Source organism: Acyrthosiphon pisum, chromosome X (genome assembly GCF_005508785.2).
Source record: "Acyrthosiphon pisum isolate AL4f chromosome X, pea_aphid_22Mar2018_4r6ur, whole genome shotgun sequence".
Classification (NCBI taxonomy): domain Eukaryota; kingdom Metazoa; phylum Arthropoda; class Insecta; order Hemiptera; family Aphididae; genus Acyrthosiphon; species Acyrthosiphon pisum.
In genome coordinates this window covers 30,059,911-30,073,572 of record NC_042493.1, presented here as the reverse complement: position 1 = coordinate 30,073,572, position 13,662 = coordinate 30,059,911, and the positions used below count along the sequence as shown (strand labels likewise).

At 33.3% G+C, this 13,662-nt stretch overlaps 1 protein-coding gene across 1 annotated transcript in view; it reads right to left on the bottom strand.

Annotated features, from left to right (window-relative positions):
* Positions 1 to 13,662, bottom strand: part of LOC100162699 — an 80,008-nt gene that overhangs the window by 47,812 nt on the left and 18,534 nt on the right. The window lies entirely within an intron of this gene.

Genomic DNA, 13,662 nt, shown 5'->3' with positions numbered 1-13,662 from the left:
ATAATATGTTCATCGAAACATAACAGTATCTAACCATAATTTTCGGAACGTTCGGTATAATATTAATATAACCGTCTGTACAGATATTAATAATAATAATAATATATAACATACATGCCGTCACAAACTCACAAACGCGTCTGTCTTATTCCGTTATCAATAATATGATCAATTCGGCGTGTATAAATAGTAAGGTAGGTTCCTATGATACCATGGTATAATCACTTTGAACGAACAACCGTACAGACGAGTCTAATGTATCTGCAGGGTACCTACAGTTGGTGCCTAACTTTTGGATTTGATTTTGATTACTTGTAAGAAGTGCTAAGCAATAATTATTGTAGTTGTATATTTATTTCTACCACTGTATTATAATATAGGTGGGTAATCGTTAAGTTGACGAAGTATTTTTCAGCGTGACAGATAATTAATGCATAGACCACCAATAAAACGTTATTGTACTATGATAAAAAATATATTATTTACCTATATTATGTTTCAATTTGATGTTTTTTTTAATAATTTCTAAAGCGTTTTTCTTGTAATTTGACATTTTGACTATCACCTAATGGGAATATAATAGCTTGTACAGCTATAATGTGTAACGGATTCGTATGGTGGGACGAGTCGGAAATCAATCTTTAACCGATAGACTATAATTTTATTTTTCATCAAAAAATCCGATATCATGATTAAAAAATAAACAAATTTATTAGTCCCACGCTGACCTTGAGGGGGGGGGGAGATGAAATAAAATAGAAAGTTAAAAACATAGGTCAGCAATAAAGTTGATATTAATATATTTTATTTATTAATAAGTACTATACATATATACTATACATTTTAATGACATACGGCAGGTTTATAAAAAATTATTCGTCCAATGCTCTGCACCTCTGTCTTTCCTAGGTTACCTGATGGAAACGCCATGTGAAATTTGGGAATATGTTTAAAATGCTGTGTAGGCAACACCATTATGATCTACCACAGAAGAGCTAAAATATTAGCTGATTCAATTACAATGGAATGAATTTGAGCTCCGGACTGTTGTTCGCGGGGCCATAAAGAAGCCATTAAATTGATTCAAAATAATATTATTTAATTCAATGTATCATTATAATGGTAATTTAAAACTAAGAATTTTGAATAACTCTGCGCAATATTGTTGCGCTGCTATTTTGCACGATGTGTTGAAAAAACTAGAAACGTATCAGACGCTTTATATTACCCTAGGAACATATTATTTTTTACTATAAAAAGGTGCAATAAAATAGTGCAGATTCGTCATCGGACACAACGGAGTTTTGCAACTGCAACGGTATAGTACGATATATTTTACTCGCGCAATATTACAATATAATATATTGACGACGAGATTCTTATTTGGATAAAGATATCATTATGTTTGAACGCGTCTCAAACGTCTTATTGTTCGCTGGACGGACGTGTAAAATTACGCAAAAATCGTAATAAAATAAAAGTAAAAACAAAACGTAATCCGTTGGCGATTTATATATATATATTACTATCATATTATATTATGAGGCGCAGTGCGCACGCGCGGCAAATTACAAGTCACAATGGTAATTAATTATTATCTTACGCGCCGTGTCGTCTACGGGTCATCGGACAGTGGGCACAGGGACTGTGTATGCAAATTGATCGTTTGTTACAATAATAATAATATCGTGTTTCGAGACAATGGCTTGATAATAATTAGAAGAAGCCACGGCTGTGCCCACCTATTTATCGTACACATAATATTATGATTCACGTTCAAATCTATAGTAACATAATATGATATAATGTGTACAACAACATATGATATAATTAATAAATATGCGTACAATATACCGACACCCTTGACGATACGTATCGTCTCATCAGCGTCATCGTCCGTCGCATTGACCGCGCGATGTCCGACGATGTTGCACAACGAATATATTATATTCAAACGATTGTATACAATAATAATAATATATAATATTATATTATGCGACCTCGAGTCACGGTCCAAATACTCGTGTGTGTGTGTGTTCAGCGAGTTTACGATGGGCCTTGGTGCGATCCAAATGTTTGATTAAAGAAGAAAATCACGGATGGAATAACCCATCAGGGGCATCCGGTGCGGCGAGTATGTTTCTCGGAGATCGCGGTTATTTTCCATAATTCATTCAATTCATTCAGAACCAATCGTAACGGTTTTCCGCCATGTAGATTGTGATTTTCCTGGAAAATGACTCGTGACACGAGCACCTCCGCCAACCCATGAACCGTAATAATAATAATAATATGTGAGACGCGAGTACTTTTTCCGATCCGTTTTTCCCCATGTGAGCAGCACAGGAAAAATATCTGATGATTATTATTTGAATGTTTTTTTTCAATATTATTGGTATAAAATGTATACTGCAATAGTTATGTATAGAAAAAAAAATTGTAATAATTTAGTTGACACAAACGTAATGACCTACACCACTACTACAGCTATAGTGCGTGCAATTAGACGGATTTAAAAAGGAATGGGTAGAATAATGTATTTTTAAAAAAAATGTTAAGTAATTATTCGAGAAAGTAGAAAGATGCACAAGCACTGTGTGAAAAAAATGGTTTTTAAAAAAAAATTATAATCTACTTATTTTCAACTGTGTATTCGGTTAGTATATATTTCTCAGCGCTTAAAACTTTTTGAGTTAAATATATTGTTTTGTTGACTATTGTCCGATCGACTATAACGTTGACTTGACTTAACTTTTTACATTAACTAACCCACCTATTCGTACAATATATATTATATAAAATATTATAATATATAGAGACAAGTATGCGTAAATTTGCGGAACAACGCGTCGGGGCCAGCCGTAAAATTTACATGCTCTGGTTTTCTCAGACCGTTATTCACGGCCGACCTGAGTGATTGGTCTTGAATATATATATACGCTTGTGTATATACTTACATATATATATATATTATATATCTATGAGGTAAATGAAATAAAAAAAAATTGGATTTGGCCGGAAAACCGATTTCCGTCATAACTGGCGCGTGTCCTATTGATTTTGGCGATTGGTGGCTATATATTGTATACCTATAGGTGTAGTGTATACATCATGCTATTATTATAGCATAAATTATTGTTATTATGTGTATATTATAGTTAATTCGTTTGTCGGCGGCACCGATGAGAAATATACAGGATGATTATAGCCAATCATCATGGTCCACCACCAGGCACCATTTTATCCTTTAATTGGATTATAGCCCACGGTGTCCTGCAGTGCCGATACCATTAACTCGCGCGTTTACTGTTTAAATTAAAACATCCTTTTTACTGTTAATTGATAGGCAGATGATTTTTAAATATTGTAATGTACCTTAATTGAAATTCAAACCAGTTAGTTTCTGAGTTAATAATAACTATTGCAGTATTACAGGTCTAATATAGGATATAGTATTTTATATTATAAGGAGCAAGTAATAATAATGTCTTAGTTTAAACAAATTACAACCAAATTTTTGTTTTGCAATAATATCAAATTATTTAAAAAATAATATTTCCAATAAAAGTTTAAACTTTTTCAAAATAATATGAGTGTAGACACTTGTGGATTGCCTTGTATAGACCGAGAGAATAATATTAATGAATAAATTTCATTTAAAATTACTGGATTACGTAATATAAAATAGTACTAAACCTTTATAAATAGGTACCTATTTGTTGGACACCACACACAACTAGTTGATATTATTTTATTTTAATATCAAGCCAAAATTAAATATTATTGGACTTGTTTATGTTCGAATTATAAATATTTTATTTATATATCGGACTTGTAATTTTGTATCTTAGAGATCATAAAACAATCCTACAACATTTTAAATATATAAAAGAACGGTATTAATTTATTATGCTACGCGTTTTGTTAATAAAGAAATACTATGAGTACACATTGATTTTGGCCACACTATCACGCGAATCCTAAAACAATTTACATTCGTTTCAACTACGCACAGACTTCCATTAAAGTCTCTCGGCACCGAATGCCAATATGACATAATAATATAATATTACAATATTATTTTATAACTCGGGGTATATAATATGTCGTATTGTATAATTATTTGAACTATACACGAACGATGCTCTGCTTATGGATTTCTATTAACATCAGCGTGTCCCTGTTTGTTCTTACATATTATTATATTATACTTATAGTCCCAGGTTGAGCAAGAAAATGGGAATGAACATTTTCATGTATTATATTATACGTAATAATATTCATATTTTTAGGTGTGCACATTTTGTAGTAAATATTTTTTCAGATTAGTTGTAAGTAATGCAATTAATTCAACAAATTCAGATTCAATATTATTTACAGATTCATTATACTTTGTACATGGGTCGGTTTCTAAAAATAGAGATCCATCATTAACTCTTCTGAGGAAAAACTTTGGGCTATTAAGACTACGTGGTGTGGGGGGGAGCATTGACTTTGGTTTGAATCAGGAAATATGAATACGCTCATTGCTATGTATCAAAGGCGGTATTAAATATTTAATTTGTTAGCCACTTGCAGGGTATATTATCTATATCAATTAGAGATCGAGGGTCAATATTCAGTTCAAAAAACGATTCTGCATATCCAACGGAGCCGTTTCTTATCGTTTAAAGTACCTGTATATATATGTCAACAATATGGATAGGGCTAAAAACCGTTGGACAATATATAACATAATATAATAGCGTATAATATACGATGCTTTCAATACTCGAAGTTTATGACTTTATGACTTTATCCGATTATACAGCAGGATATTATACCATATTATATAGATAGATGTGGCCATAGTCCGAGCCCGAGACGGACGGAAGGCGTTTATTCGTTTGGCTATCGAACGGTATTTCTGCAGTGGAACGAGAACAATGTGCAAACACATCCGTGTAATACACGCACATGCTTAAAATATAATAGATAGGTTCACGCTGAATATATACTACATAGGTACGACTGGTGCAAAGTTCCTTGTTGTCACGAGCAATATTAAAAAATGCGAAGGAAAAACAACAATAAAAAAAACGACGACGGTCTCATACCTCTGCGCACACAATAATATTATATTATAACGTTGGACATTATTGTTGTTGTGCATTTGTGATTTGTATAATATATAATATATATTATTGTAAATACACGAGCGCGCGCGTAAATGACGAGAACACAATGTCGTTTTGTTCATTTCGGTGTAGGTACAGTTATGAGTGTACAAATGTATTATTATCACTGTCGTATAGGAATAATATTATATTATAACACGAAACGTACGTGCTTATATCGTCGTCGTCATTATTACTATACAGTCGTGTTTGCGCAAAATCGGACGACACACGCGGAGTGATCGCGACGCCAAAAATCATATATTTTCGTTATTATTGTATAGCTATGTATATTTTTATTATGACGTGTGTGCATGATGTACAATAATATCATATAGGCAGGTAAGAATAACAATAATAATGTACAACACATAAGAATATAACCGTATTTGCACACTGCGCGACAGTTTTCGATGCACACAATATAATATAATAGTGTTGTCCGTGCCAATTTAGTGTTTTTATTATCGCCGGCGACGAAGTGTGTGTGTGGTTGTCATTTTTCGTCTCGTTCTTCGACACACACGACACATCGTGTTAAGTCTTCGAGTGTAGTACATTATCGCGTACAACGTAATAATAGTGATGATACGATGGGTATTATTTATGACGGGGGGGGGGGGGACGCCGTGTCGGAGAGAGAGACACGGTAGGACATTGACGCGCGTCCGCCAACGGAATTTACCGATCGACAGAGATCGCGATCGCTCGCGCCGAGTGCGAATGTAAAATAATAATATAAAAGAGAGCAAACAAGTGCGCGCGCGGAACGGACCCGACCAGATGACGATAAGAGGAGAAGAACGACTATAATACAACACAATGCGATGTTATTATGTACGTGTGTGTGTGTGTATAGGTACACACCGCGAAGATGTCAATGACAAACGACAATATAGTGCAACGCGGCTGTGTGCAGCACCTGTTTCCCATCGAAATCTCACGAACCAAATAAAAGTGCTCCATTGTTATAACAATCGATAACGTGACGAATTCGCTCGGCATTGTGTACGCCGGCAGCAAATACAAGCCGCAAAACACATTTTATATTATTTTTATTATTATCATTATTATTATATATCGCTCGCCGCCACCGGTTCCTTCCTCCTCCGTCGCACCGGCCGCGACGACTTGACTATATAAAAATATATATAAGTATAATATATTGTTACACGCCATTCCACCTCCCGTTTCTCGTCTTGTCTTCTCCTCTTCCCGCCGAGTCTTCGTCTAGCTGTGTACATTTTTAACACCATCACCACCACCACCACCCCGTAAGTTTCCATTTTACTGTCTGTTCGCCATTCATTCCTCCTCATTATCACTATCAATCATCCAATAAAATTATTGTCATAAATAATAATAATAATACAGTTAAATTCCCGTTCCATTCACGTAATAATATTGTTTACCGTCAAATAGTTATTTATCTCTCTCCCCTCAATCCCTCTCACTCTGCTCTATCTATCACACACGGTATATAATATCTATTACCATCACGCGTTATTAATGAATACCGATTTAACGCGCACGTATACCTGCTAACGACGTCGCGAAAAAATCGAATTTTTTTTAAGACAGTCAAAATTGTTTTATATCTCTCGAAACCAGTGGTGATTCTAGCTGTATTTTTTTTGGCTTAACCCCGTCATTCCTCCTTACTCCAAAATTAAATAAGCATATGTTACGAAAACGTTTTTTAAAAAATAACATACTTAATATGATTTTGTTCATTGACTGAATTTTCTGTATATTATTTAAATCAATTTAAAATTAAATCAAAAAAATTTATATTATATTAAAACTTTTAGCAAAAAAAAAAAAAAATCATAAAAAGGTTAAAAAATTGTTTAAAAATGTGAAATCAAGATAAATAAAATTATGGAATAAAAAACTATAGAACGAACTCTGCATGTTCTACTCCACAATTATAGACATATTGACACTCAAAAAGTCAAAACGTTGCATTATCTGCAAAGATTTCAGTGTAGACTCTTTGGTGAGCAGTGATCATACACGCTATTACACTTGGTGTATCATAATTAAAATTTATCTCCTCAGTCGAAGTCGATAACAGTGGGTGATTATCATAATTTATTCCAATATATTTAAGACGATCATATCGTAGGATTATCAAGTGGTGGGTGTATTACATCATTGTCATAATGCGCTTAAGTTGTGTTGTAAAATATCTATAGCAATATGTTCAGTGCACTGTGCTGCAAATTGTTTTTACGATCACCACCACAAAGGGTTAATACATATTGTATTGTATACAGTTGCAAGCGGACACTGCAGGAATTTTGCGATCGACAAAAAATCGGAACGTTTGATAGGTACTTCAGGAAAACTACAAGTCACGTAGGTATATCCGAAACTATGATATACGTATATAATATATTATTATATATTTTCATAACAGTGGATGCAGTAAATGGATTTTTTTAGGTTTTTATTTTTTTGCCAAACGAGATACATATTGTAACGCACATCGGTTTTGGAATTAAATTCTGTATAACAGTGTCCATTGTGTGGTACTGTGGTGTGTCACGGCGGCGGCGGACCGAGCCACGACGACTTTTGGTCGTTTGATTCCCATAGACCGTTTTACAATCCGTGTAATAATAATGCAATTTTTAGTGTTGTATCTTGTATATTATATTGTAATCACATCCGGTTGTTAAGAGGCGACTGTGGCGACGACGTGTCACGTAACATTATTTATAGGCGACTAATTAGTTGCAGTGCTATCCGGTCAAAAGCCCGTCATCAATAGTTTAAAAAAAAAAAGTAATTGGCATCATTGATCGTTCGTTTTGACCTTCCTCGTATTATCGTGCCAGCCACATAATATTATTATGAAGGGGAGTTGACGAAAGAGGGAGAAATCATCTTCATTATTGCGTGGTATATAACTACTGCAAAAGAATCGGCTGTAGATAGCAGGAATACAAAACTTATGTGCCCAATGTTCTAAAATATTGAGATTTCGGGACGGGATGGAACGCGGTCCTGTACTGCAAATTTTCACACCGAGACGGAACGTACATATTTGCTATTATGTTTGTAACCGATACACATCTAAGGCCGGTTATTGGCAGATAGAATATACGACAGCGTACATGATCTATCATAATGTATATTATTATATTATATATACGAACATTTCAGTACGAAAAAAAAACAATTCCAAGTTGTCGCCATCGTATAATACGACGCCGGACAAATAATAACTATATATCTATCACCACATGACAATTTATATACCGTACGTATCTAATCCCGGTGAAAGAATAATTTTCTATAACTGGACCGGACCTTACGGAAAGAACGGACCTAACAGTAAATTATACACAATATGTCAGAGAAACCAGCTGTGACTCGATGTCAGACGGTGGAGAAGAATTCCGGCCGTACGAGGAGTGCATATGAGTACAAATGTTTTCATAGCCCGTTGGTGAGGTACTTAATGTATAAGGTGCTACGACCAAATTTACCTTTTTCTTAAAGTCGACGCATAAAATGCGACGAAATAAAAAAATATAGATACTATAAATATACGAACATGGACGATTTATTTTAAGAGACAATATAGAGATAGAGATCAGACACGGAAAACGTGAGGGACTTCTACTGACATAATATGTCAGTGATACATATTATGTATCACTAAAATAATGTTTAAAAATTATATAAAACTAGATAAGCCTCTCCAAAAGTAAATTCCTAATAATCCTCTCATAAGTCATAGGTACATATTGTACATAGTTATTGAAACAAAAGGTGTAAACCCGTGGTCAAGCATATAACAATACAACATCAGATGCCGTCAGTGGGTGTTAAAAACTATAATAATATTATGACATACAAATAGACTACATAGTATAATGACACAATATTTACATCGGAAAAGTGCATTAAGACATAAGGGGCGTGGTGCCAGTTTTTCAAATTTTCAGCAATTCTATAAAATTTGAGAATTAAATTTTATATTTTAGTGGCCACTTTATTATAATAGTTTTCCAATATTCTACTGCCCGATACCTATTTGGAGGAGGTTGATAGGGTGAAAAACAATTTCAAATATTGAAAAACGGAGTTTGATGTGGCCTATAATACAATATTACCCTCTATTAGTTCAAAAAAATCGAATTTGGTTGATTCTACAGAACAGGATCATTAGTCATTACTACCGTAGAGGGCATTTTTGTGTACAAAATTACATTGGCACTGGGTGACTTAAAAGACATTTTGTTCGCATGCACTTCGTGGGTACATATTATTATTATATGATCTTATATAGGACGACAGTCCTATATACAACAACGGTTGCGGTATAAGACGGGTACAATAATAATGGCCTGATGCCAGTAATTCGTTTACCGGAATGGAAAAGAAGAATCGTATACCTATAGGTACCGGTATAAATAGTATATTATTAATCTAAAAACTTTACCGCAGTTGGACGTCGTCGGGCAATATACCTTATATTATGCGAATATCGATGACGAATAATATCATCATTATTTTTACAAACCACCAAAAGCGGGTCCTTTTATCCCATACAAAACGAGTATAATTTGATATCATATAACCAGTTGAGTTTACCGCAGCCCACGGTAATCGCCCAAAACGGGAAAAACGCATTTTAAAACGGATTTATAGAAAATTGTCTTCATTTTCGATCGGGTCACTGCGACGTCGTATCGGTCAGTCACGCGTCATTAGCATATTATTGTGTCCTGTTCTGTTCGTCGCAGGACTATATTATGTAACAATAATAATATATCAATTGACCACCGACAGACCACTGGTGACCATAATGATGACAAAAATAATAATATTTTAATAGGACTACGGTATAGGTACCGCAACATTATTACGTGCGATCTTCAGCGATCGACTTGCGTACCATATTATTATTATTTCTCTAAGAAAATTTTTTTTGGCGTTATTTTTTTTCACCACATTGAAAAGCACCACCACTGTTAATAATAACATATTTCCATACAAATGATTTAACAAATGCCGAACTAAGTACCTAAAAAATATAATTACTTTAAAAATGAGCTCAATTCGCTATACTTAATGAATAGGTATTATAATTATATCCAACGGTATAAATTTTAATTCGGAATCGTTTAAAATGTATTGAAATTATTCAATTTATCAATAGATGCAATATAACATTATAATAAAACTACGATACACTTTTTTTTAGTTTTAAAGTAAATACAATACCCACACTTGATTTAAATTACGTACAATTTTGCACTTTTTTTAATAACGCGCGATGTGCCGTAACAACCGTTAACAACTTGCACTTCTTTATTGTATTTATTGCATTCCTATTGTCTACAACTAAAATTTTAAAAGCGATGACTGATTATAATATATGGTTCGGGCCATTACCCCAGATATTTGCATAATAATAATGATATACAGCTCATAATAAATAACAGCTATTAGGCTAAGGAACTTGGTGAACTTGCGGATTTGTTTGGCTTGCAGTCCAACAACACTACTAATATTCATTATACTATGTTATAATTGTTATTGGCTCAACTGTGACGTATAATAACATCCAAGTTAGTATAATATTATTATTACCTATGTCATGTTTCATTTACAAACGACTAGTGCAACCGGTTTCCCTCAAATATTTGTTATACTCATTACAGAGTTTTAAATTTCCATGTGGCCTATGGTTATAATTATATACCAGAACCCTATAATTTGCCAGTGTCGCCGTCCAATGTCGTGATAATAATACGGGAGCAGACTACGCGACCAAATCGATGAATTTACAGGACTTTCGAGTGGCCGACCGAATAATAGTACCTACAGCCATATAATATATAAAGGTCCTCTAATCAAATCTCTCGCCAGATGTGCACGACTCCGAATTACGCGCGTGCACCAGCGTATCATAAATTTTGTATACGAACAATTTACTACCATTGAACGCCCTTCGGTATAGGAATGTATTATTTTAATTCGATTTACGTTCTTTGAAATTATGTTGTGGCGCGAGAATAACTTGTACCTATACGTTTTTCAATAAATTTTCATCCTGGTCACGATCGCTTCATTCGAAACATTACACCTATATTTTATTATTATTATTACATATTAAATATGTAATAATATATAATACCTACTAACAAATCCGAATATTATTATGCTTGTATTATATTACCACCGCCAGTTGTCCGACTGTGTGTGTGTGTGTGTGTGTGTGTGTGATCTAGTGAGTGTGTAATTTATGTATGTGTGTTACGGACATTATTTTTACGGTTCGAGTTCGAAATATATTATGTAAATCATTCGTGCTAAATACACTTACATTTATTCAAATGTATCATTTCTACAATGTCATGGTTTTAAATAGCAAAAACGTTACAATAAGATAGGTAGGTACTATTACAATGCCAGTCGTAACTCGTAGTATAATACATCACACATCACTACCCTTCTCACCGTCGAAACGGTACTATTTCAGATTCTGACCGGAAGAACACTATCATCGTCATTTTATACAATAAATATTTGTTTATTTATTTTTTATCGGCATCTTAAAGGGTATTATTATAATATATAGGTTATTCAATGAAATTGCCAAATTAACTGGAAATCTGTTCAAGATTAAGCTTTACTACGTATTAACTTATATGTATAGTAAAGAACAACAGAACTGCATCGAAAACATTCTGCAAAAGTACTACAACTGCTGCAATTTAATGCAATTACCATATAGGTACGAATTCGGTAGCTGTTTTCGTTCGTTGGTAGCTGTAGCTGTGTATAATATTTTGGACTGTTATGGTATAAAATAAAATAACATTGAAATGTGGAATATCAATATCGAACGCCCGTGTTTAAGTTATACACTTACATTACGTTTTAAATTGAAAAATATGAAAAAATATGTATAGTGTAGTTTGTGGTTGTTCAATATTCATATAATTAAATTCTCGAACGTACGGCGAAAAAAAAAACGGCAAAACAACAATGTTCGACGGTCGCGATTTCAGTTTTTGAAATACGATAACAATGGTAATGGTTTCGAACTCGATATAATAATACGTCTTGAATACACTCGCGGGAGTCACTCACTTACAGTCAACGAAGGCGAACGTCCTCTATATTATATTATATTATATTAATATTTTTTTACCTCTTCCAGACGAAATAAGCCATAAATTATAATAATAGTGTATCGTTGTTGTAGGTATATATAAGAAGAAAAAAAACCAATTAATACAAATAATTAATATAATATTGTCCGACACGATGGATTAGGTTCGGCGCTAGCATAAATCGAATAAATTGTATCGAGAAGGAGATGAAATTGCGCGCTGAAATTATAATATTATTATTAATCACGTAAATCGGGTGAGTCGTGAGTAAGTTATATTGATTTTCATCCGAATTTGTAATAATGTGTAATATATTATAAGTATGATGGTAATATTATTATTATTATTGCTGTTGTTTGATGCGTGGTTTCTCGTTACGATGCTGTGCAATTATCTCACTATTAATAAAACGAGACAAATTTGTAATGCGTCGCATTTATTATTACCCCGTTCACAATGAACCATCTCGCTTATTGTCATTATCTTTGGCATACAATGAGAGCCGTTTAAATCAAAAATAAACGCACCCATGGAAAACAAAATGTAATTGGGTCCGAATTTTTTGTTATTCTCATATAATATAAAACGTAATAATTATTTCTAGTCGCAAAAAAAGACGATTCAGGGGAAAAAAATATATACCACCCACTGTATTATTGTATTCACAACTCTGGCTCTGTTGTCGGAAAAAATTAAATCAGTAAGTGTATAATATTAATAAACGTCCGTGATGTTTATTTAAAAAAAAAAAAACAGTTTTGTTAGGAGAAGAACCACTAAAGGGTTTTGATTCAGAGTGAAAAAATCAAATTCTCGACGTTAACAAGTGGAAAATCTTTGACAGTGAAGTAACAAAAAATAAAAATGTATTTGCGCGCATTAAAAAGTTCTCCTATGAGGATTCTTATTTTCTCGCCATAACCAATTGTCTTATGAAGAGCCTTAGAAAAATAGTGTTACATCATTTATTGATTACCCGACCAATGATAGCTATTGACCATTATAAAGTTACTCTGAATAAGTTGGTATTGTGTCTTACAATTAACATTTTTTGAATTTTCGTTTTCCTTAAAGTGTAATTGAAATTGCCTATACCAAACCCCTTGAATAGCCTATCGGATAACGGCATTGGTGAAATAAAATAAAAATAAAAAAGAGTATAATTTTTAAAAGCTATGCGGTCGCGGTGCATGGCCACAATATTTAACGGTGATTAAAATTTAAAACACACTGCAATATTATATCCACTCAATATGTCTAGTTCAGCTATTAATGATTGTAGAACATTATCATTTACGACCAAAACTAATAATATTATTTTATAGTAAACCAAATTCAGTGTTCAGAAATTGTAACATAATGTAGTT